Source organism: Leucopleurus acutus, assembly GCF_964270905.1.
Source record: "Leucopleurus acutus genome assembly, chromosome: 17".
In the NCBI taxonomy this organism is placed as follows: domain Eukaryota; kingdom Metazoa; phylum Chordata; class Mammalia; order Artiodactyla; family Delphinidae; genus Leucopleurus; species Leucopleurus acutus.
Window position 1 is genome coordinate 44,506,834 of NC_139159.1, and position 23,873 is coordinate 44,530,706.

At 40.0% G+C, this 23,873-nt stretch overlaps 1 protein-coding gene across 2 annotated transcripts in view; it reads left to right on the forward strand.

Moving 5' to 3' along the window:
* Positions 1-23,873, forward strand: part of CPQ (carboxypeptidase Q) — a 463,292-nt gene that overhangs the window by 156,357 nt on the left and 283,062 nt on the right. The window lies entirely within an intron of this gene.

Below are 23,873 nucleotides of genomic sequence, written 5' to 3' on the forward strand. Positions count from 1 at the left end.
AATTTGTCCATTTCTTCCCGGTTGTCCTTTTATTGGCATGTAGTTGCTTATAGTAATCTCTCATGATCCTTTGTATTTCTACAGTGTCACTTGTTACTTCTCCTTTTCCATTTCTAATTCTATTGATTTGAGTCTTCTCCCTTTCTTTTTGATGAGTCTGGCTACTGGTTTATCCATTTTGTTTATGTTCTCAAAGAACCAACTTTTAGTTTTATTGATCTTAGCTATTATTTCCTTCATTTGTTTTTCATTTATTTCTAATCTGATCTGTATGATTTCTTTCCGTCTGCTAAATTTGGAGGTTTTTGTTCTTTTTTCTCTGATTGCTTTAGGTGTAAGGTTAGGTTGTTTATTTGAGATGTTTCTTGTTTCTTGAGGTAGGATTGTACTGCTATAAACTTCCCCCTTAGAACTGCTTTTGCTGCATCCCATAGGTTTTGGGTAGTCGTGTTTTTCATTGTCATTTCTTTCTAGGTAGTTTTTGATTTCCTCTTTGATTTCTTCAGTGATCTCTTGGTCATTTAGTAGTGTATTGTTTAGCCTCCATGTGTTTGTATTTTTTACAGATTGTTTCCTGTAATTGATATTTAGTCTCATAGGGTTGTGGTCAGAAAAGATACTTGATATGATTTCAATTTTCTTAAATTTGCCAAGGCTTGATTTGTGACCCAAGATATGATCTATCCTGGAGAATGTTTCACAAGCACTTGAGAAGAAAGTGTATTCTGTTGTTTCTGGATGGAATGTCCTATAAATATCAATTAAGTCCATCTTGTTTAATGTGTCATTTAAAGCTTGTGTTTCCTTCTTTATTTTCATTATGGATGATCTGTCCATTGGTGAAAGTGGGGTGTTAAAGTCCCCTACTATGATTGTGTTAGTGTTGATTTCCACTTTTCATGGCTGTTAACATTTGCCTTATGTATTGAGGTGCTCCTATCTTGGATGCATAAATATTTACAGTTGTTATATCTTCTTCTTGGATTGACCCCTTGATCATTATGTAGTGTCCTTCTTTGTCTCTTGTAGTAGTGTTTATTTTAAAGTCTATTTTGTCTGATATGAGAATTGCTACTCCAGCTTTCTTTGATTTCCACTTGCATGGAATACCTTTTTCCATCCCCTCACTTTCAGTCTGTATGTATCCCTTGGTCTGAAGTGGGTCTCATGTAGACAGCATATATATGGGTCTTGTTTCTGTATCCATTCAGCCAGTCTATTGTCATTTGGTTGGAGCATTTAATCCATTTACATTTAAGGTAGTTATTGATATGTATGTTCCTATTACTATTTTCTTAATTGTTTTGGGTTTGTTATTGTAGGTCTTTTCATTCTCCTGTGTTTCCTGCCTAGAGAAGTTCCTTTAGCATTTGTTGTTCAAGCTGGTTTGGTGGTGCTGAATTCTCTTAGCTTTTACTTGTCTGTAAAGGTTTTAATTTCTCCATCAAATCTGAATAAGATCTTTGCTGGGTAGAGTAATCTTGGTTGTAGATTTTTCCCTTTCATCACTTTAAATATGTCCTTCTACTCCCTTCTAGCTTGCTGAGTTTCTGCTGAAAGATCAGCTGTTAACCTTATGGGGATTCTCTTGTATGCTATTTGGTGCTTTTCCCTTTGTGCTTTTAATGTTTTTTCTGTGTATGTAATTTTTGATAGTTTGATTAATATGTGTCTTTGTGTGTTTCTCCTTGGATTTATCCTGTATGGGACTCTCTATGCTTACTGGACTTGATTGACTATTTCCTTTCCCATATTGGGTAGTTTTCAACTATAATCTCTTCAAATATTTTCTCAGTTCCTTTCTTTTTCTCTTCTTCCTCTGGGACCCCTATAATTCGAATGTTGGTGCATTTAATGTTGTCCCAGTGGTCTCTGAGACTGTCCTCAATTCTTTGCATTCATTTTCTTTATTCTGCTCTGTGGTAGTTATTTCCACTATTTTATCTTCCAGGTCACTTATCCGTTCTTCTGCCTCATTTATTCTGCTATTGATTCCTTGTAGAGAACTTTTCATTTCATTTATTGTGTTGTTCATCATTGTTTGTTTGCTCTTTAGTTCTTCTAGGTCCTTGTTAAACGTTTCTTGTATACTTTCCATTCTATTTCCAAGATTTTGGATCATCTTTACTATCATTACGCTGAATTCTTTTTCATGTAGACTGCCTATTTCCTCTTCATTTGTTTGCTATGGTGGGTTTTTGCCTTGCTCCTTCATCTGGTATGTATTACTCTGTCTTCTCATTTTGCTTTACTTACTGTGTTTGGGGTCTCCTTTTCGCAGGCTACAAGTTTGTATTTCCCATTGTTTTTGGTGTCTGCCGCCAGTGGCTAAGGTTGGTTCAGTGGTTGTGTAAGTTTGCTAGTGGAGAGGACTGGTGCCTGTGTTCTGGTGGATGAGGCTAGATCTTGTCTTTCTGGTGGGCAGGACCACGTCCAGTGGTGTGTTTTAAGGTGTCTCTGAGCTTATAATGATTTTAGGCAGCCTCTCTGCTAATGAATGGGGTTGTGTTCCTGTCTTGCTAGTTGTTTGGCATAGGTTGTCCAGCACTGTAATTTGCTGGTCATTGAGTGGATCTGGGTCTTAGCATTGAGATGGAGATCTCTGGGAGAGCTTTTGCTGTTTGACATTACGTGGAGCCGGGAGGTCTCTGGTGGGTCAATGTCCTGAACTCAGCTCTTCTACCTCAGGGGCAGAGGCCTGACACCCAGCCAGAGCACCAAGACCCTGTCATCCACATGGCTCAGAAGAAAAGGGAGAAAAAAAGAAAGAAAGAAAAAAATAAAATAAAATAATTTATTAAGATAAAAAATTTTAAATTATTTAAAAATATTAAAAAGTAGTAAAAAGAAAAGAAAGAAGAGAGCTACCAAACCAAACAACCAATCCACCAATGATAACAAGCACTAAAAACTATACTAAAAAAGAAAAGAAAAATGGACAGACAGAACCCTAGGACAAATCGTAAAAGCACAGCTATAGAGACAGACCCACACAAAGAAGCATACACACAGACACTCACAAAAACAGGAAAAGGAAAAAATACATATATTTCTATATACATAAAAAAAGGAAGAGAGCAACCAAATCAATAAACAAATCTACCAGTGATAATAAGCTCTAAATACTAAACTAAGATAAACATAAAACCAGAAACAAATTATTTGCAGAAAGCAAACCCCAAGTCTACAGTTGCTCCCGATGCCCTCCGCCTCAATTTTGGGATGATTTGTTGTGTCTTCAGTTATTTCACAGATGCAGGGTACATCAAGTTGATTGTGGAGATTTAATCCGCTGCTCCTGAGGCTGCTGGGAGAGGTTTCCCTTTCTCTTCTTTGTTCACACAGCTCCTGGGTTCAGCTTTGGATTTGGCCCTCCTCTGAGTGTAGGTTGCCCTCTGGCATCTGTTCTTCGCTCAGAGAGGACGGGGTTAAAGTAGCAGCTGATTAGGGGGCTCTGGCTCAGTCAGGCGGGGAGGAGGGAGGGGTACAGAATGCGGGGTAAGCCTGTGGTGGCAGAGTCCAGCGTGATGTTGCAAGAGCCTGAGGCATGCCGTGCGTTCTCCCGGGGAAGCTGTCCCTGGATCCCAGGACCCTGGCAGTGGCGGGCAGCACAGACTCCCAGGAGGGGAGGTGTGGATAGTGACCTGTGCTCGCACACAGGCTTCTTGGTGGCAACATGAGCAGCCTTAGCATCTCATGCCCTTCTTTGGTGTCCACGCTGATAGCCGCACCTGGCACCTGTCTCTGGAGCTCGTTTAGGCGGTGCCCTGAATCCCCTCTCCTCGTGCACCCCGAAACAATGGTCTTTTGACTCTTAGGCAGTTCCAGACTTTTTCCCAGACTCCCTTCCAGCTAGTTGTGGCATACTAGCCCCCTTCAGGCTGTGTTCATGTAGCCAACCCCAGTCCTCTTCCTGGGATCTGACCTCCAGTGCCTTAGCCTGAGCTCCCAGACCCCGCCTGCCCCTGCCAGTGAGCAGACAAGCCTCTCAGGCTGGTGAGTGCTGGTCAGCTCTGATCCTCTGTGCGGGAATCTCTGTGCTTTGCCCTTTGCGCCCCTGTTGTTGCGCTCTCCTCCATGGCTCCATTGCTTCCCCCTGCCACCCCTTGTTTCCGCCAGTGAAGTGGTTTCCTAGTGTGTGTATACTCTTCCTCCTTCACAGCTCCTTCCCTCAGGTGCAGGTCCTGTCACTATTCTTTTGTCTCTGATTTTTCTTTTTTCTTTTGCCCTACCCAGGCACGTGGGGAGCTTTTTGCCTTTTGGGAAGTCTGAGGTCTTCTCCCAGCCTTCGGTAGGTGATCTGTAGGAGTTGTTCCACATGTAGATGTATTTCTGTTATATTTGTAGGGAGCAAGATGATCTTCACATGTTACTCCTCCACCATCTTGAAGTTCTCCCATCTTCTGCCCATTTTTTAATTGAATTGTTTGTTATTTTGATATTGAGCTCTATGAGCTGTTTATATATTTTGGAGGTTAATCCTTTGTCCATTGTTTCATTTGCAAATATTTTCTTCCACTCTAAGGGTTGTCTTTTTGTCTTGTTTATGGTTTCCTTTGCTGTGCAAAAGCTTTTAAGTTTCATTAGGTCCCATTTGTTTATTTTTGTTTTTATTTCCATTACTCTAGGAGATGGTTCAAAAAAGATCTTGCTGTGGTTTATGTCATAGAGTGTTTTTCCCATGTTTTCCTCTAAGAGTTTTATAGTGTCTGATCTTACATTTAGGTGTTTAATTTATTTGGAGTTTATTTTTGTGTATTGTGTTAGGTAGTGTTCTAATTTCATTCTTTTACATGTAGCTGTCCTGTTCTCCCAGCACCACTTATTGAAGAGGATGTCTTCTCCATTTTGTTTTCTTACCTCCTTTGTCATAAATTAGGTACCACATGTGCGTGGGTTTATCTTTGGGCTTTCTATCCTGTTCCATTGATCTATATTTCTGTTTTTGTGCCATTACCATAGTGTCTCGATTACTGTAGCTTTGTATATAGTCTGAAGTCCGGGAGCCTGATTCCTCCAGCTCCCATTTTCTTTTCTCAAGATTGATTTGGCTATTTGGGGTCTTTTGTGTTTCCATAGGAATTGTAAAAATTTTTGTTCCCATTCTGTGAAGAATGCCATTGGTGGTTTGATAGGGATTTCATTGAATTTTTAGATTGCTTCGGGTAGTATAGTCATTTTCACAATACTGATTTTCCCAATCAAAGAACATGGTATATTTCTCCATCTGTTTATGTCATGTTTGATTTCTTTCTTCAGTATTTTATAGTTTTCTGAGTACAAGTCTTTTGCCTCCTTAGGTAGGTTTATTCCTCAGTATTTTATTCTTTTTGTTGCAGTGGTAAATGGGGTTGTTGCCTTAATTTCTCTTTCTGATTTTTCATTTTTAGTGTAGAGGAATGCCAGAGATTTCTGTGCATTAATTTTGTATCCTGCAACCTTACCAAATTCATTGATTAGTTCTAGTAGTTTTCTGGTGGCATATTTAGAATTTTCTATGTATCATATCATGTCATCTGCAAACTGTGACAGTTTTACTTCTTCTTTTCCGATTTGTATTCTTTTTATTTCTTTTTCTTCTCTGATTTCGATGCCTAGGACTTCCAAAAGTTTGTTGAATAAGAGTGGTGAGAGTGGACCTCCTTGTCTTGTTCCTGACCTTTGCTTCTAAAATGTCACATAATAGGGTTGCTTTGCTCGTTTTGATAGGACCTTCAGCAAAGTGCACTGTATTCTCTTGCAGGAAATGGAAACTCACCTTGTGAAGGGGTAAGCTTTCCGCGAGCTTTGTGTTTTCCTTTCCTCAGCAGGGAAAGAGTCTGTATGTCAGTTGCCTGGCCTTCCTCTGGGGCTTGGTTTTTAATCTCCAGGGAGGCGAGGCCAGCAAAATGTCATCTCTTCTCTTGCTAAGGAAAGAAGCTGTGAAATAGATCTCCATTGCTTACATGCCTTACGTTGCTTAGCACCAGCTATATCCATAACACCATGGTGAGTTTAAAATACTGCTCCATTGGAATAATTGTTAAAAGGGACTCTGATGCTCATAAATACTCCAAATAGGCATTGTGAAATTGTACCGATTTTTATCTTTAATTGGATTTATTCCCCTGAGAAAACTTAAGTTTATGGATGTATGCCCAAATAATGCCCATCACTGATGTGGATTTTTCTGCTCTAAGTTCTAGGAATCTTAATTTAAAGAGGGGAAGAGAAAAGAGCTAACATATATTTAGTAGCTTTTAAATATTAAGTGCTTTATCTATCTATCTATCTATCTATCTATCTATCTATCTATAAAATCAGTTGAGAACCCTTATGAGAGCCTTGGGAGGCAGGGAGCTCTAGACTCATTTTACATTTGAGTAACTTGATCAAGATTGTGTCCTAGTACATTTTGAAAAAGATTTATTTGATCATCTGTTTGCCAACTTAAGAACCAGCCCTCTTGATGTAACTAAACTGGAAATAGAGGAAATAACATATAGATAAGGGTTTTTGTAAGATCACTTTGGTACAGGTGCGAAAGAGACCAAGCCATGTGTTCCAGCTGAGAAGATCAGGTCGAGAGGAGGAAAATGAAAAGGAGGAAAATCACCCACAAATGTACGAACACCAGCATTAACGACAGTGAAGAGGCCTCTGCAGTCCTGGGCCCTTTTGCTTTGGAATGTGGATTTTTAAAGACATTTTTGGTCATATTTCTGTGAGGCTCATTTGTTTCCTGCTCTTCCTCTTGTCCCCTTTCTCCTTCTCTTTATTCAATACCTGCTGGCAAATAATAGTTCCTAAATTAGATTCCCTGTTACTTCCCAGCCTGGAGGGGAGAGAGGCACAGGCAGTACCCTCCTGGCAACTGTTTATGATATCTCCCCTTCCCGAGATTTGCTCTGTGGCCGCTTCAGTCCATTACCATCACTCCTTTTGCCCATAATGTTGGCAGCTCCCCAAGACCTAGGGAGGAAAAAACGCATCTGTAGATATGCAAACCTCAAAATCAAGACTTAGTTAATGAAATCACTTGCCCTTGCCTGTTACTGAATCCTGTCCCAGCTGGGATGGAAAAGAGCATTGGCCATGCTGTCAAAAGCACATCAGATTTCTCCACTGCTATTTCTTCCTTTCTTAACTAAAAACAAAACACCTCACACGACGATCAGACCAAAAAGAAAAAAAAAAATGACACTAGGTGAGCACAAAGGTAGTTTGTACTGTTTTCATATTTCGTGTGTTCAATCATATTTGTCTTAACAAATATGATTGGAAGTGGTACTTTTTCTTCTTTTCCGACCTTCTGGCATGAGATTTATAGGTGAAGATAAAAATGCACTGGGCCTCCAGGAAAGGGCTCCCACTCTGCACGTATCCCTTCTCGTTGCCCTTCTCTTTCTCCTGCTAGCTTTCTCTCTCTCTCAGACTCCCTCTTTCTTCAATCAGGGCTTAGAGAAATCTTTCACTCTTCTTATGACAAGTGTCAGATAGACAGTATGAACTCATTTAAGCTGAACTGTCTGGGGGAAAGTAGATTTGTTGAGGAGAACAGCCATTTGGATGACAAGTGCCAGGACACACAAGATGGCTCTTATCAGGCTCCCAGCTCACGTTCCAGGTGGCCTTTCTGTCTTTCTCTCCCCTGTTCTTACTTGTTCACTGTTGACCGAAATGGAAACCTTGAAATACAAATGAAGTTGTTCTTGGAAGTTGCCAAGAAAAAGAGTTTGATAGTGACTCAGCCTAACAAGTCTATATCCCCCCATTATATATGCTTCTTATTACTGATGCTTCCCAGACCCGTTTGGGCACATATTTGAAGAAGCCTCTGTTGTGAGCTCTGCTAGTTGTTTAATAAACAGCCCTGTTATCTGAGCTGCAAAAATGTTGACATTTTGGGCAATCCCCAACCCTGGCTACGTTTGGTACTTCTTGCCAAGATATGAGCAATATTCTTAATATTCTTCCCCATTTTCCTCCCAGTAAGGCTGATTTTTTTTGGCTCTCACTTGCCAGACAGGGAACCTATGGACGTAAATGTCATGGGAAGGTATTTAGTGGCAGGTGAGATATTTTTGGTCCATGTAAAACATTGTAAAATTCAAGACCAGGGCACCGTGGCAGGCTGTAATCTATGAATCGTTAAATTCTTAACATACCCTGAGAACAGGAAGAGAGAGATTAACCTTTGTAGACACAGGGGGAATTTCTCCTCTGAACACTGGTAATTCATGTGGCATTTGCTGTTTGCTTATGTTTGCAGTAAAATTCTTTCCCTCAACCTTGCACTGTGCCGTTACTGGTCACTTAGGCCTTCTGAGAGAGCAACACAAGTTGATGTTTTAAGTACACAAACAAAGCAGATGTTTTTAATGGTGGGCATCAGTGTTTTGTTTTTTTTTTGTTGTTCAATATTTGGTTCACATGAGAACCTTTATTTTTTCCAGCCTTTAAGCTTTGGCTCTGAATTTACATGTTTTGGAGGTTTGATGTTGTTGCTGATTCAGTGATGAAATTTATTCATAGAAAAGGCTTATTGTGAGAGAAGAAATAAAGTACCCAATAGTGTAGACAACCCACACTTTTCTTTATTATTTATTTTTGCACTAAATGATACATCTGCTTGGTATTAGGAACCCCATAGTTGGGGCAAAGGCAATTGATGGCAATGTCATATTTATTTGGAGGTTGAAGTTTCATTAATCACTTAAGATGGAAATCAGAGAAAAAGACCTGTGAGCAACCCCATCTAGCTGTCACAACCCCATTGTGGCAAGATAGTACATTGTACATCTTTGTACACATTGTACTTTGTACAGATAGTACATCTGCTCTTCAAGAGCTTTTGGGACTTTAGCACACGATGATGATGATGATTATTATTATTAAAGACTTTATTTTTTAAGAGCAGTTTTAGGTTACAGCAACATTGAGAGGGAGATACACAGAGATTTCCCATATACCCACTGCCCCCATGCATGCATAACCCACCCCATGAACAACATCACTCCCCAGAATGGTAGAAATTTCACCAAGGATTAGCCTTCACTGATGCATCATTATCACACAAAGTCCAGAGGTTACCTTAGGGTTCACTCTTGATATTGTACATTCTGTGAGTTTGGACAAATATATAGTGGCAGATATCCATCATTACAATATCATACAGAAGATTTTCACTGCCCTAAAAATCCTCTGTGCTCTGCCTATTCATCTCTCCTTGCCCCTACCCCTGGCAACCATGATCTTTCTAGTATCCACATAGTTTTACCTTTGCCTGAATGTCATATAGTTGGAATCATACAGTATATAGCCTTTTCAGATTGTCTTCTTTCGTTTAGTAATATGCATTTAAGTTTTCCCTGTCTTTTCCTGGCTCAATTGCTTATCCCTTTTTAGTGCTAAATAATATTTCATTGTCTGTATGTCCCATAGTTTGTTTATCCATTCACTTATTGAAAGAGATCTTGGTTGCTTCCTAGTTTGAGCAGTTATGAATAAAGCTGCTATAAACATCTGTGTGCAGGTTTCCGTATGGATATAAGTTTTCAGCTCTTTTGGGTACATACCTTGGGGCGTGATTGCTGGATTGTGTGGTAAGAGTATATTTAGTTTTGTAAGAAACTGCCAAAGTGCCTTCTGAAGTGGTTGTATCATTTTGCATTTCCACCAGCAGTGAATGAAAGTTCTTGTTGCTCCATATCCTTGTCAGCATTTGGTGTTGTCAGTGTTTTAGATTTTGGCCATTCTAATAGGTTTATAGGGTTATCTCATTGTTGTTTTAATTTGCATTTCCCTGATGACATATGATGATGAGTAGAATCTTTTCATATATTTATATGCCACCTGTATATCTGAGGTGTTTGTTAAGGTCTTTGGCCCATTTTTATATTGAGTTTTTGTTTTTTTTTTATTGTTGAGTGTTAGGAATTCTTTGTATATTTTGGATAACAATTCTTCATCATATGTGTCTTTTTTCCCCAATCTGTGTCTTGTCTTATAATTCTCTTGGTATTATCTTTCACAGAGCAGAATTTTTAATTTTAATGAAGTCAAGTTTATCAATTATTTCTTTTATGGATCGTGTCTGTGATGTTGCATCTAAAAAGCATAGCTACAACCAAAGTCATGTAGGTTTTCTCCTATGTTATCTTCTAGGAATTTTAGAGTTTTGTATTTTACATTTAAGTCTATGATACATTTTGAGTTAATTTTTGTGAAGGGTATAAGGTCTGTGTCTAGATTCATTTTTTTGGTATGTGGATGTCCAGTTGTTCTAGCTCCTTTTGTTGAAGAGGCTATCTGCTCCATTGTATTGCCTTTGCTTCTTTGTCAGAGATCAGTTGACTATACTTATGAGGCTATTTCTGGGCTCTCTGTTTTGTTCCATTGGTCTATTTGTCTGTTCCTGCACTAATACCACACTGTTTGATTACTGTAGCTTTGTAGTAAGTCTTAAAGTTGAGTAGTGTCAGTCCTTCAGCTTTGTTCTCCTTCAGTATTATGTTGGTTATTCTTAACACTTTATTTTTGACAAGTTTAGATTTATGGATTTTAAGGACATACCAGATTAACAGTTGTAGTAATGATAGAGGGCATTTTTGACATTGCGGGAAGAGACAAGATAACTAAAGTGTAGCCACAAAACTGGATTGCCATACCTACAACGGTGGAAATTCATAAGAATAACATTGAGTCACCCAGCAAAGTTGTATTGTGTCTTCTTTTTAAGAAACGGAGTAGGGGAACTGAAGGCCCAGTCAAAGTGTTGTAGCAAGAAAGGAAGTGGATCAGGGCTCTCCAAAGAAACAGAAGTAATAGGATCTATCATCTTTCTATCATCTATCTGTCTATCTATCTATCTATCATCTATCGTCATCTGTCTAACCTTATTTATTAGTGCGAGGAATTGGCTAATGCAGTTATGGAGGCTGACTAAGTCCCAAGAGCTGCAAGCTGGAGACCCAGGAGAGTCACGTCTGAAGGGCCAAGAACCAGGAGACCCAATGATGTAGTTCCCACCCAAAGGCTGCAGGCTCCAGACCCAGGAGGAGCCAATGTTTCAGTTTCAGTTTGAAGGCAGGAGAAAACTGATGTCCCAGTTTGAAGGTGATCAGGTAGGAGAAATTCTCTCTCACTTGGGGAGAGTCTGTCATTTTATTTTATTTAGAACTTCAACTGATTGGGTGAGACCTGCTCATATTAATCTTATCCAGAAACACCCCCACAGAAATACCCAGAATAATGTTTGACCAAATATCTGGCACCTCATGGCCCCGTCAAGTTGACACTTAAAGTCAACCACCTCAGCCCTTTCTCATCATCAGGGCTGTCTGATGAGACAGAGGTAGGGAGATGTCTTCCTATCTCTGGACAACAGGTGGCTGCTGAGAAGGTCCAGGAAAAGGAGACGGATGGTATCATGTCATGGGCCCACTAGTCCAGGGCAAAGACAGTAAATCCAGCCCTGATAGGAGAATGCTTGCTTCTGGGAAATAGGTAGATTAACTTCTAAATTATGTAATTCATTCATTCATTCATTCTTTTTTTTTAAAATTCCAGCCTCAATTCATATATTACTTCCTTGGGGGGCTGTCCCTAGACACTATCTAAAGTAGTCCTTTCAGCTGCTCTCATTTATTCATTCACAAACATTTATTGAGGGCCTACACTGTGAAAGGCATTGGGGATTCAACAATGACTGTGGGTAACAGACAAGGACCCTGCCCTGGTGCATCTTATACAATAATGGGCCCAGATAGAAACAAATGAACAGATAAAGAATGTAATTTCTGATCGTGTTATATGCAGTAACAAATAAAACAGGTTAATGCAGTAGAGTGTAGACTTGGGCACAGTGGTGATTACATTAGCTATACTGGCCAGGGAAGACCTTTCTAGAACATCATGTTCAGCTTGGATTTGAGTGATGAAGAAACTGTCCATTCAGAAACCTGGGGGAAGAGTCTCTTGGGGAGAGGTAACAACCAGTGTGATAGCACAGCAGGGAGAATCATTTGACCTCTTCTAGACACTGAACAGAAGCTGATGTGCCTGCCACAGAGGGAGCAAGGGGGAGAGAGGTCGGAAGTGGCTAGCAGAGAGGTCGGCAGTGCCACGTCTTCATAAAAGGTCATAGAGGCCTTGGTTTGGAGCTTGCATTTTACCCTAACGGAAATGGGTTTTTACTAGAAGAGTAGTATAATCTGATTATGCTTTAGCAAGTCACTGACCTCTGGGTGGGACGTGGATTGTTAGGAAAAGCTGTTGCAAGTGTCCAGGTGAGACATTATGATACCTGGATTATGGTCATAGCAGTGGAGATGTTGGGCCGTGGTCAGATTTGGCTGTTAAGTAGGCAGAGTCTTCAGGGCTTGCTGATGGATTGGATGTGGGAGGTGAAGAAAATAAAGAATTCACAGGTGAATGTTAGGTTTTAGTTTCTTAATGGCATTTATTTTAATTTGAAGTTATCTTGTTTATTTATTTGTATACTTCTTTGCTGGTTTTCTCCTCCCGCCAGGCTATAGGTACAGTGAAAGAAGGAACCTTGCTTATCTTATTAGATACCAAGGAATTGCCTTAGCCTCAGCATCTACAACAGTGCCTGATGCCTTGAATGTGTGTGCATGTATAAATATTGATTGAATATTTTGTGTGGACCAGGCCTGTCTTAAGGCTGAAGTACAAAGGAGAACAAGAAAGAAATGACCTCTACAGACATGTAGCCTGCATTCTGGTGGAAGAGATAGATAACAAACATGTAAACCAAGTTGTTTCAGATTTTGATAAGTGCTGTGTTGAAAAAAGGATAAACAGGGTGGTTAAGGAAACACATCTTCTTTAGTTCTTTTGTTGTTCTACATATGTTCACTAGATCGTAACTTCCATGAAAGCGAGGTCTAGGTCTTATATTCTTTGTATAGTGCTAAGCAGATAATATGTCCCCAGGAAGTACAGGTCATGCCTGGAACCCATGCTTGGTTCCTGGTGTGCCTTAGGTACCTGTTTTGTTATCTGTGCAATGTGACCAGCTAAGGCAAGTGGCCAAGCCTCTCCTTTCTCATGTAGGTCAGCAATACTTAGACCTGTGGATCTCTTCCTGGACAGGCCTGTATATTTATACTAACTGCTCCCGTGGCTTTGGTTGTTACTAGGCATGGGCAGTCCACCTATGGACTCGTGTAGCCACACACAGCCTTGCTGCAAATTTAGCAGAAGGTGGTGCCTCAAGGTCAGTAGGGAAGAATTAAATCTGTAAGGGGAACACACTTAGGCCAGTAAACACGGAGCGCCAGAAAATAGTGCCCAAAGGGATCTGAGGAGCATCTGCATGTTTATTAAGAAGCAAAGAAAACACCTCCTCTTCCTCTATTAAAGGAACGCACTTAGACCTCCTCTTATGAAGTCATTTCCTCTATGGCATCTGCTTTGAGCAGAAGATTTTCAAATGAGCTTTGTTTGCCCTTAAGCAATCATTTCCCTCAGATAAGGATGCACAATCAGGAGAAAATTTTCACTAGGTTATTGGTCAGCTATCAAAACGAAAACTGAAAAATCTTCCCTGAGTGGAGTAAGCATGGAATACTTTGGTAGCACAGCATTTTTCACTTGTCCATTTACAAACTACTGTATTCATTTTAGCCAGAACAGACTTTTTGTTTGTCAGGTTGTCGATACATATTTATTCATGCTTCCTGTATACTGGTCCTCCACTGGGAAGCATTCCCCACACTTTGCCTTCTTGTTACTCTTCCTGTGCCTGTGTTTTTCATAACTCAAGGTCACTGACCCATTTAGTATCTTTAGGAGGAAAGGGAAAGCAAAGCTGATCAGAAAGCAGACCGGGAAGAGGTGAGTCATGGCAATTCTTATGCTGTGGAAGTGTGAACTTAGCATAATGCTAAGCAGACAGTAGATGCTCAATTCATAATGAATGGTTTGATGGTTTCAGTGAATGGTGCCCCGTGGAGTGAATGTTTTCTTGCAAAGCACTATGGTCAGAGGTCTCTTCATTTTGGTTTAGATCATAAACAAGTGTAGAGAACCGCCCATGTATGGACCCTCTGCTAGAAGTGAGGCAGGATACTGAGATCCACCTGACACACTATCTGTCCTCTGGGGCCTCAGTTTCGAGTGCAGAAAAGATGTGAACATGAACATTATATCTCAAGGAAGCATGTACTTAGAGAAATATGAAGTCTTGTGAGAACACAAGGGAGGGAGATATTCATACTTTTGGGGGGAATCCAGGCCTTACTAGATATCCTTCTGTACTTTCCCCCAGATTTCAATTTTGAGTATTCCTCTTGGATTATTAGTCTTCTCTAGCTTGTGGCAGACCTCATCAAGACTGGTACATGTGCTTATGTTTGCTTTTATCAGATAATCTTCTACCTGCTTTGAGTTTACCCTTTGTTTCCAATTACTTAACTTCTGAGTTATTTGCACAGTAGGGTCAAACATCCTGAATGTTACTCTTTTTATCCGACCCAAATGAAAATCACTAATGCAAAATTGTATTAACAAATGAGTATGACTAAAATCACAATTGTGGACTTCCCTGGTGGTGCAGTAGTTAAGAATCCGCCTGCCAACGCAGGGGACACGGGTTCAAGCCCTGGTCCGGGAAGATCCCACATGCCACAGAGCAACTAAGCCCGTGTGCCAGAACTATTGAGCCCACGCTCCAGAGCTCACAAACCACAACTGCTGAGCCCGTGTGCCACAACTACTGAAGCCCACGTGCCTTGAGCCCATGCTCCGCAACAAGAGAAGCCACTGCAATGAGAAGCCTGCACACCGCAACGAAGAGTAGCCTCCGCTCACCGCAGCTAGAGAAAGCCCGCGCACAGCAATGAAGACCCAACACAGCCATAAATAAATATATAAATTTAAAAGAAAATGTTAAAATCACCATTACTAGGGTAGTTAGTTAAGAAGAGATCTCCCACTCTTTCTACTCCTTCTACCAGCTTCTTTCCTTTTATCCTGTCAAGGCAAATAGGTTGATGGCTCACTAATTTTCCAGATGTTGTAACTGTTTAGTTTTGTGTTTAGAAATATTTTTTAAAAATTAACTAATTAATTTTTGGCTGCGTTGGGTCTTCGTTGTTGCACGTGGGCTTTCTCTAGTTGTGGCCAGTGGGGGCTACTCTCCATTGAGGTGCATGGGCTTCTCATTGCGGTGGCTTCTCTTGTTGTGGAACACGGGCTCTAGGTGCATGGGCTTCAGTAGTTGCGGCACGCGGGCTCAGCAGTTGTGGTTCGCGGGCTGTAGGGTGCAGGCTCAATAGTTGTGGCGCACAGGCTTAGTTGCTCCATGGCACGTGGGATCTTCCCGGACCAGGGCTTGAAGCTGTGTCCCCTGCATTGGCAGGTGGATTCTTAACCTCTGCACCACCAGGGAAGTCCCTAGAAATATTTTTATATCAGTACATGTAGTACTTACTTTATTGCTTTTATTTTTGCTTTCTTTTCTCTTGTCATTTATGTTTTTCTCTTTGTATGCCTAATAATTTTTGTATGAATGCCAGACATTTTTTAAAAAAGCTATAGAGGCTTCATAGATTTTCCTTTCCTCTGCTAGACAGATCAAGTTGAGGGACTGATCTCCTTAATCCAACCACGGACTAAGTTTCATCAGGATAGGTTGCAATTTTGTTAAGACTCAGACTACTTCCGGTTCTCCCTGTTTTTAAGCATGGCCCCCTAGGGCTTTCAATCAAAACACCGGTAGACCTTTGACTCCTTAGCTCTGAGAGAATGCAGAGCTTCTGGTTTGCATTTGAGATATTTTGGCTTAACTGGCTACTTTTAGGGCCTGTGCAAATTCAGAATTTGACAGATAACTTGATGGGCAGACCAACTCTGTGGTCAAGGCCCCTCACATCTCCAGTTTTGTCACTGAAGTCCAAATGGCTGCCAGAGGATCTGATGGTTTCTCTGTCCTAGCAGCTGTCCTCTGCTTGGGCCTACCCTGAGTCTATCCTCTAGACCCTCTAGAGTGAGCCAGCTCAGGAGTGGCAAATGACCCTCATGGGAAGCTGCTTAAACTGAGGTCACCTCGGAAACCTTTCTTTCTTCCTGGAATTTTACTTTTTCAGTTCTCTTTGCTTCAGTAATGCTCTAATATCTTTAAATATATGATTCTTGTAATTTATTTGATTTTTCTTATGGTTTATCGTGGGAAAGTTGGCCTGCTATGAATAACTCATTTTACCCAGAAGTAGAATTTCTCTCTCCTTGTTTTTAACTCCTACAGATTATTTCATTGCATGATATAGTATCTCTGTAGTTTATTTAACCATCTCCCTGTTTATGGACACGCTTACTATTTCTAGTTTTTCATGGTTACAGTCTTGCAATTGAAATTAAAGCACATGCATCTTTGTGTACTTATTTGAGTATGGCAGTTACTAATATCTGGAAATTCTGGATTGAAAAATACGGATTTTTTTTTCCCCTTTTTTTCCTTGCAGTATGTGGGCCTCTCACTGTTGTGGCCTCTCCCATTGCAGAGCACAGGCTCCGGACGCACAGGCTCAACGGCCATGGCTCACGGGCCCAGCCACTCTGCGGCATGGGGGATCTTCCTGGACCGGGGCACGAACCCGTGTCCCCTGCATCGGCAGGCGGACTCTCAACCACGGCGCCACCAGGGAAGCCCCGGATTTTTAATTTTTTTAGAGATTACCAAATTGTTCTCCAAAACAATTTAAATTAGATTCTCAGAGGCTTTCTGTCAGCTAGATCAATACTTTTTAGGTCTGCATCTGGTCTAGTACCAAATAGTTCCACTACGAACACGGAGAGGCCTATTAACTCTTTCAGAGACACTGAGCACACTGGGGGCTTACGTATGTTGCCGCTGCCACTCTGACCCTGATGCTCTCCTGAGGGCACATTCAGAACTTTTACAGTGTGTTAGATGATCATGAAGTGGATTACAATAGTTCAACATATTCGCTAAGACACCAGGGGAGTGATATCAACACTGAGGAGACAGCAGAAAAAAACATCACCAAGAATAGCATATTTCCGATGCAGGCAATTCCCCAGGTGGAAGGCTTAGCTATTACTGCACTGAGAGGATACTGGCCACTGCTTCAAAGCTGTGGGGACTGCGCTTTATTCATATCAGTGATTTTTTTCATGTGCTTTTTGCTGTAAAATCAATCCTTTGGATGGTTCACTCAGTGCATTTGAATACCTTTTCAGGTTCCCTAACGCTCCTTGGCCCAGTAGCAGTTCCTTTTCTCGCCAGGGCACAGAGGGTGTGAAAGTAGCTTTTTCTAGGCATTTATTGGTATTGAGCAGTGGGAAGGGTTGGAGCCGGTAAACATGGGGTGCGCAAATGTGTTCAGCCTGTAGGAGCTCCTCCAGTTCACAGGATAGATCTGCTGGGATAGTTATCTTGGGTCTCCTTTCACTCCAGGGTAGAATTAAGCTCTTGGCTGAATAGATAGGAGGTAGGGATAAGTCTCAGGGCTCTGGACACTTAAGCTAAAATTCTAAAGGAACATTCCTTATTCCTTTTTTCCTTTGCAGTAGCTTAGCTTTAGGCGGCATTCATAGACTCTGTATTGTACTGAAATAAACTGTAGTGCTTATTTTCAAAACTAGCAAATGGGTTTTCAACGTGAGTTTTCCTGGTAATACACGCTGGTTTATTTTGAATTTTAAAAATTTGGATTTTGATTTAGTGATGTCATTTTAATTCTTTGAAATATAGTGGAGAAGGAGTCAGAAATAAAGCAGTCTCTTTTCTAGACTCATTCATTTGTTCACTCTTGGTTAAGCAGTTATTAAAATCCTCCTATCCATTAGACATTGGGCTTTGCACTAGTGATAGACACATGAATAAGGCTGTGATACTTTGGTTGGTGCTGGGTCATAAAAATTGCCTAGATTGAATTCTAAGCCAACATGAGCATCTTAGAGTGTAGAAAATAGAAACCAAACAAATACTCCACTTGGGATCAAAATTGCACAGCCAGTTGTCTAAGAAAGGGCGTTGCTTTTTACCAGTAATTCAGAATCTTATGACTAACACTAAGTAGAAAACTGAGAAGAACAATGAAAGAGGCAAGAAGTTAATGGAATGGGGACAGAGCTGAGAGGACAAAATTTGAACAGAAGGAGGAAAAACAACAAGGGTTGAGGAAGGTTGTTTAGGTCACTAAGCTTACGAGATCTTCTATTTCCCAATTAGTACATTGTGACCCTGAAGACAAAAGGGCGTGACAAGGGTATCACTGGGGTGTGGTAAATTCTTCACAGTCTCACTTCCCTTTGCTAATTCTGGCATCAGAGTTGTTGCAGAGAACGTGCTCAGCAGTGTATGGAGGTACATCTTAAACAGGTGTGCTTATTCTTTTTTTTTTTTTTTTTTCCAGTTTTGTGTTTTTCTTTTTTTTTTTTTTTTAACATCTTTATTGGAGTATAATTGCTTTACAATGGTATGTTAGTTCAGCTTCACAACAAAATGAATCAGTTATATATATACATATATTCCCATATCTCTTCCCGCTTGCGTCTCCCTCCCTCCCACCCTCCCTATCCCACCCCTCCAGGCGGTCACAAAGCACCGAGCTGATCTCCCTGTGCTATGCGGCTGCTTCCCACTAGCTATCTACCTTACGTTTGGTAGTGTATATATGTCCATGCCTCTTTGTCGCTTTGTCACCGTTTACCCTTCCCCCTCCCCATAGCCTCAAGTCCATTCTCTAGTAAGTCTGTGTCTTTATTCCTGTTTCACCCCTAGGTTTTTCATGACATTTTTTTTTTAAATTCCATATATATGTGTTAGCATACGGTATTTGTCTCTCTCTTTCTGACTTACTTCACTCTGTATGACAGACTCTAGGTCTATCCACCTCATTACAAATAGCTCAATTTCGTCTCTTTTTATGGCTGAGTAATATTCCATTGTATATATGTGCCACATCTTCTTTATCCATTCATCTGATGATGGACACTTAGGTTGTTTCCATCTCTGGGCTATTGTAAATAGAGCTGCAATGAACATTTTGGTACATGACTCTTTTTGAATTATGGTTTTCTCAGGGTATATGCCCAGTAGTGGGATTGCTGGGTCATATGGTAGTTCTATTTGTAGCTTTTTAAGGAACCTCCATACTGTTCTCCACAGTGGCTGTATCAATTTACATTCCCACCAACAGTGTAAGAGGGTTCCCTTTTCTCCACACCCTCTCCAGCATTTATTGTTTCTAGATTTTTTGATGATGGCCATTCTGACTGGTGTGAGATGATATCTCATTGTAGTTTTGATTTGCATTTCTCTCATGATTAGTGATGTTGAGCATTCTTTCATGTGTTTGTTGGCACTCTGTATATCTTCTTTGGAGAAATGTCTATTTAGGTCTTCTGCCCATTTTTGGATTGGGTTGTTTGTTTTTTTGTTATTAAGCTGCATGAGCTGCTTATAAATTTTGGAGATCAATCCTTTGTCAGTTGCTTCATTTGCAAATATTTTCTCCCATTCTGAGGGTTGTCTTTTGGTCTTCTTTATGGTTTCCTTTGCTGCGCAAAAGCTTTTAAGTTTCATTAGGTCCCATTTGTTTACTCTTGTTTTTATTTCCATTTCTCTAGGAGGTGGGTCAAAAAGGACCTTGCTGTGATTTATGTCATAGAGTGTTCTGCCTATGTTTTCCTCTAAGAGTTTGATAGTTTCTGGCCTTACATTTAGGTCTTTAATCCATTTTGAGCTTATTTTTGTGTACGGTGTTAGGGAGTGATCTAATTTCATACTTTTACATGTAGCTGTCCAGTTTTCCCAGCACCACTTATTGAATAGGCTGTCCTTTCTCCACTGTACATTTCTGCCTCCTTTGTCAAAGATAAGGTGACCATATGTGCGTGGGTTTATCTCTGGGCTTTCTATCCTGTTCCATTGATCTATCTTTCTGTTTTTGTGCCAGTACCATACCGTCTTGATAACTGTAGCTTTGTAGTATAGTCTGAAGTCTGGGAGCCTGATTCCTCCAGTTCCTTCTTTCGTTCTCAAGATTGCTTTGGCTATTCGGGGTCTTTTGTGTTTCCATACAAATTGCAAAATTTTTTGTTCTAGTTCTGTGAAAAATGCCAGTGGTAGTTTGATAGGGATTGCATTGAATCTATAGATTGCTTTCGGTAGTAGAGTCATTTTCACAATGTTGATTCTTCCGATCCAAGAACATGGTATATCTCTCCATCTATTTGTATCATCTTTAATTTCTTTCATCAGTGTCTTATAATTTTCTGCATACAGATCTTTTGTCTCCTTAGGTAGGTTTATTCCTAGATATTTTATTCTTTTTGTTGCAATGGTAAATGGGAGTGTTTTCTTGATTTCACTTTCAGATTTTTCATCATTAGTATATAGGAATGCCAGAGATTTCTGTGCATTAATTTTGTATCCTGCCACTTTACCAAATTCATTGATTAGCTCTAGTAGTTTTCTGGTAGCATCTTTAGGGTTCTCTATGTATAGGATCATGTCATCTGCAAACAGTGACAGCTTTACTTCTTCTTTTCCGATTTGGATTCCTTTTATTTCCTTTTCTTCTCTGATTGCTGTGGCTAAAACTTCCAAAACTATGTTGAATAAGAGTGGTGAGAGTGGGCAACCTTGTCTTGTTCCTGATCTTAGTGGAAATGCTTTCAGTTTTTCACCATTGAGGATGATGTTTGCTGTGGGCTTGTCATATATGGCCTTTATTATGTTGAGGAAAGTTCCTTCTATGCCTACTTTCTGCAGGGTTTTTATCATAAATGGGTGTTGAATTTTGTCAAAAGCTTTTTCTGCATCTATTGAGATGATCATATGGTTTTTCTCCTTCAGTTTGTTAATATGGTTTATCACATTGATAGATTTGCGTATATTGAAGAATCCTTGCATTCCTGGAATAAACCCCACTTGATCATGGTGTATGATCTTTTTAATGTGCTGTTGGATTCTGTTTGCTAGTATTTTGTTGAGGATTTTTGCATCTATGTTCATCAGTGATATTGGCCTGTAGTTTTCTTTCTTTGTGACATCCTTGTCTGGTTTTGGTATCAAGGTGATGGTGGCCTCGTAGAAGGAGTTTGGGAGTGTTCCTCCCTCTGCTATATTTTGGAAGAGTTTGAGAAGGATAGGTGTTAGCTCTTCTCTAAATGTTTGATAGAATTCGCCTGTGAAGCCATCTGGTCCTGGGCTTTTCTTTGTTGGAAGATTTTTAATCACAGTTTCAATTTCAGTGCTTGTGATTGGTCTGTTCATATTTTCTATTTCTTCCTGATTCAGTCTTGGCAGGTTGTGCCTTTCTAAGAATTTGTCCATTTCTTCCAGATTGTCCATTTTATTGGCATAGAGTTGCTTGTAGTAATCTCTCATGATCTCTTTTATTTCTGCAGTGTCAGTTGTTACCTCTCCTTTTTCATTTCTAATTCTATTGATTTGGGTCTTCTCCCTTTTTTTCTTGATGAGTCTGGCTAGTGGTTTATCTATTTTGTTTATCTTCTCAAAGAACCAGCTTTTAGTTTTATTGATCTTTGCTATTGTTTCCTTCATTTCTTTTTCATTTATTTCTGATCTGATTTTTATGATTTCTTTCCTTCTGCTAGCTTTGGGGTTTTTTTGTTCTTCTTTCTCTAATTGCTTGAGGTGCAAGGTTAGGTTGTTTATTCGAGATGCTTCCTGCTTCTTAAGGTGGGCTTGTATTGCTATAAACTTCCCCCTTAGAACTGCTTTTGCTGCATCCCACAGGTTTTGGGTCGTTGTGTCTCCATTGTCATTTGTTTCTAGGTATTTTTTGATTTCCTCTTTGATTTCTTCAGTGATATCTTCATTATTAAGTAGTGTATTGTTTAGCCTCCATGTGTTTGTATTTTTTACAGATCTTTTCCTGTAATTGATATCTAGTCTCATGGCATTGTGGTCAGAAAAGATACTTGATACAATTTCAATTTTCTTAAATTTACCAAGGCTTGATTTGTGACCCAAGATATGATCTATCCTGGAGAATGTTCCATGAGCACTTGAGAAAAATGTGTATTCTGTTGTTTTTGGATGGAATGTCCTATAAATATCAATTAACTCCATCTCGTTTAATGTATCATTTAAAGCTTGTGTTTCCTTATTTATTTTCATTTTGGATGATCTGTCCATTGGTGAAAGTGGGGTGTTAAAGTCCCCTACTATGAATGTGTTACTGTCGATTTCCCCTTTTATGGTTGTCAGTATTTGCCTTATGTATTGAGGTGCACCTATGTTGGGTGCATAAATATTTACAATTGTTATATCTTCCTCTTGGATTGATCCCTTGATCATTATGTAGTGTCCTTCTTTGTCTCTTCTAATAGTCTTTGTTTTAAAGTCTATTTTGTCTGATATGAGAATTGCTACTCCAGCTTTCTTTTGGTTTCCACTTGCATGAAATACCTTTTTCCATCCCCTTACTTTCAGTCTGTATGTGTCTCTAGGTCTGAAGTGGGTCTCTTGTAGACAGCAAATATATGGGTCTTGTTTTTGTATCCATTCAGCCAATCTGTGTCTTTTGGTGGGAGCATTTAGTCCATTTACATTTAAGGTAATTATCGATATGTGTGTTCCTATTCCCATTTTCTTCATTGTTTTGGGTTTGTTATTGTAGGTCCTTTCCTTCTTTTGTGTTTCTTGCCTAGAGAAGTTCCTTTAGCAGTTGTTGTAGAGGTGGTTTGGTGTTGCTGAACTCTCTCAGCTTTTGCTTGTCTGTAAAGGTTTTAATTTCTCCATCAAATCTGAATGAGATCCTTGCTGGGTAGAGTAATCTTGGTTGCAGGTTTTTCTCCTTCAACACTTTCAATATGTCCTGCCACTCCCTTCTGGCTTGCAGAGTTTCTGCTGAAAGATCAGCTGTTAACCTTATGGGGATTCCCTTGTGTGTTATTTGTTGTTTTTCCCTTGCTGCTTTTAATATGTTTTCTTTGTATTTAATTTTTGACAGTTTGATTAATATGTGTCTTGGCGTATTTCTCCTTGGATTTATACTGTATGGGACTCTCTGTGCTTCCTGGACTTGATTAACTATTTCCTTTCCCATATTAGGGAAGTTTTCAACTATAATCTCTTCAAATATTTTCTCAGTCCCTTTCTTTTTCTCTTCTTCTTCTGGAACCCCTATAATTCGAATGTTGGTGCGTTTAATGTTGTCCCAGAGGTCTCTGAGACTGTCCTCAGTTCTTTTCATTCTTTTTTCTTTATTCTGCTCTGCAGTAGTTATTTCCACTATTTTATCTTCCAGGTCACTTATCCGTTCTTCTGCCTCAGTTATTCTGCTATTGATCCCATCTAGAGTACTTTTAATTTCATTTATTGTGTTGTTCATCGTTGCTTGTTTCATCTTTAGTTCTTCTAGGTCCTTGTTAACTGATTCTTGCAATTTGTCCATTCTATTGTCCATTCTATCTCCAAGATTTCGGATCAACCTTACTATCATTATTCTGAATTCTTTTTCAGGTAGACTGCCTATTTCCTCTTCATTTGTTAGGTCTGGTGGGTTTTTATCTTGCTCCTTCATCTGCTGTGTGTTTTTCTGTCTTTTCATTTTGCTTATCTTACTGTGTTTGGGGTCTCCTTTTTTTTTTTTTGCAGGCTGAAGGTTCGTAGTTCCTGTTGTTTTTTGAGTCTGTCCCCAGTGGCTAAGGTTGGTTCAGTGGGTTGTGTAGGCTTCCTGGTGGAGGGTACTAGTGCCTGTGTTCTGGTGTATGAGGCTGGATCTTGTCTTTCTGGTGGGCAGGTCCACGTCTGGTGGTGTGTTTTGGGGTGTCTGTAGACTTATTATGATTTTGGGCAGCCTCTCTGCTAATGGGTGGGGTTGTGTTCCTGTCTTGCTAGTTGTTTGGCATAGGATGTCCAGCAC